Here is a 2001-nt window from a genome sequence, read left to right on the forward strand (position 1 = left end):
TAGGCCCATACCTAACATCTTGCCCTTTTCCACAAGTGCCCAACCTTCATGATTTTTCATGTATTCCTTCCCAGCTAAGAGAAGGGAAACAGACACTTTGGGTAAGGCGGCACTGAGATGATGTTCAGACAAATACTGAGGATACACGTTCATATTGTGACATTATTAAATTCCTAAATAAATCTCTTAATGGGATTCAAATTGCTCATCATCAGCCAAAGTGTTGAGTGAGAGGTGAGGAAGAGTAAACAGTGGAGCAGGTGGTAGAAGAAAAGAATACATAACAGGAAACAGAAGAGAGTGAGATAAAGAAGATAAATTACTTTATATCAATAGAAGAAGAGAAATAATGACTCATATTCGAGAGAGGCACCGATTAAAGCAAGATGCCAAAATGAATATCCTATCATAAAATCCCATCCGCAAAAACCCTTTCAAAAACTGATATTACATAACTAAATTAACACAAATTATGGAGGCTTTGAGTCAAGATGAAGAAAAATGATCAAATTTCCTTTCACATAAATATAACAATAAGTGACAGTTCTGAATATTTTTTAGTGAAACCTCATCAAACCTCTGTGATGGATCCTATTTAAAGCTCTCTGCATCAGTGAGAGCAGACAGCAGGACAGACACAAAGAGGAAGTGAAGCTTTGTCCTGGTTTGAAGGACAGAAGATGGAGGTCAGTCTGTGTGTGGACTCTGGTGGACAAGAGACAGACAGCTGAGGTCCAACCACTGACAGGACACAAGAGAGCAGCTCCAGCCCTCTGGCTCTGACTGAAGACAGGCTGGGAGGGAGGACAGCTGTCCAGCTTTGGATCAGATACAGGACAACATGGAAAGATATGAGAGGACAGGACCAAGGACTGGACACTGAGGGGACACACATCGTCCCTCTGGTGAACAAGAGGACAAACAGTGACTTCACAGTGTCACAAAGTTGACATCCTGTGTGGACGTGGCCTTCATTTAAACTGAGGACTGCAGGGTACTGGCCTACATAAGACACATTTACATACAGCTGCTTTGTTATATTCACATTCATTCAGTCTAAACTTCAAACACCTCAGTGTGATCACACACAACACACACTCTCTAGGCTCTACTGATCTCACTTCTATTATCAGCTGATTTAATGTTCATTTCCTCCATTATGAACGGTCATCAGCTCACCACCTGCTGGCTACAGTGATGATCAGCTCAGCAGACGTGTTGTGATCTAAAAGGATCAGACAGGTGTGAGACACACAGGAGACAAACAGCTCTGCTGCCACCACAGCAGCTCAACTGGAAACACAACAAACAGATATCTAACTATCAGAGAACAGTTACTATCAGAGAACAGTTCACACAGGGACACACTGTGATGTCCAACACATGAAGAAGAATATCAACAATCTGAGAAAGTAGTGAGTCATCAGTCTGATTCTTCAAATCTCTCTGAGACAAACAACAATCAATCATCAGCCTGAGTGATGAAGCTCTGTTACACTTGAATGTGTGTCCTCCAGAAAGTTCTGTTTGGAGGTTTTAGTGAATGTGAGAGGACTTACTGTGGACACAGACTGACAACCAGAGACAGAGGGATCAGCACACTCAGTAGATGTTTCAGGTTAGAACCTTCTCTAGGATCGTCCCTGGAATCTTGTATGTGTTTGTGGTTCTTCCATTTCCACATACTAGCCTTCAGTAGTTCAGTATATTCTGGTGTGAATCTGAATCCTGATTCTAACAAACTGTTCCTTTGGTGTGACATAGAATTTAGAATTTAGATTCTAGAATTCTGACATGATGTCACACACACTCTGTGCCTTTGATGTCTCACAGATTCTAGAATCCTGGGCTTCCATATCCAGACCTGAAGACACAGAGTCAGCTGTCTGGCTACACTCATCATTCTGTGACAGGGGAACAGATGCTCTGTCTGGTTTGTATTTCTTTCAACCAATCACAGTCATGTTGGGTGGTGGAAGCCAGGAAGCAGTAATGGAGCCG

General features: G+C 42.3%; 1 long non-coding RNA gene across 1 annotated transcript; it reads right to left on the bottom strand.

Annotated features, from left to right (window-relative positions):
- Positions 1–698: 698 nt before the first annotated feature.
- LOC131970228 (uncharacterized) lies at positions 699–1654 on the bottom strand. Its single transcript, XR_009394164.1, has 3 exons — positions 1560–1654; positions 1122–1225; positions 699–902 (listed from the first exon to the last, which is right to left on the bottom strand). It is a non-coding gene; the product is annotated as an uncharacterized LOC131970228 (long non-coding RNA).
- Positions 1655–2001: the final 347 nt, after the last annotated feature.

The sequence above is a fragment of the Centropristis striata genome, chromosome 4 (assembly GCF_030273125.1).
Source record: "Centropristis striata isolate RG_2023a ecotype Rhode Island chromosome 4, C.striata_1.0, whole genome shotgun sequence".
NCBI classification, from domain to species: domain Eukaryota; kingdom Metazoa; phylum Chordata; class Actinopteri; order Perciformes; family Serranidae; genus Centropristis; species Centropristis striata.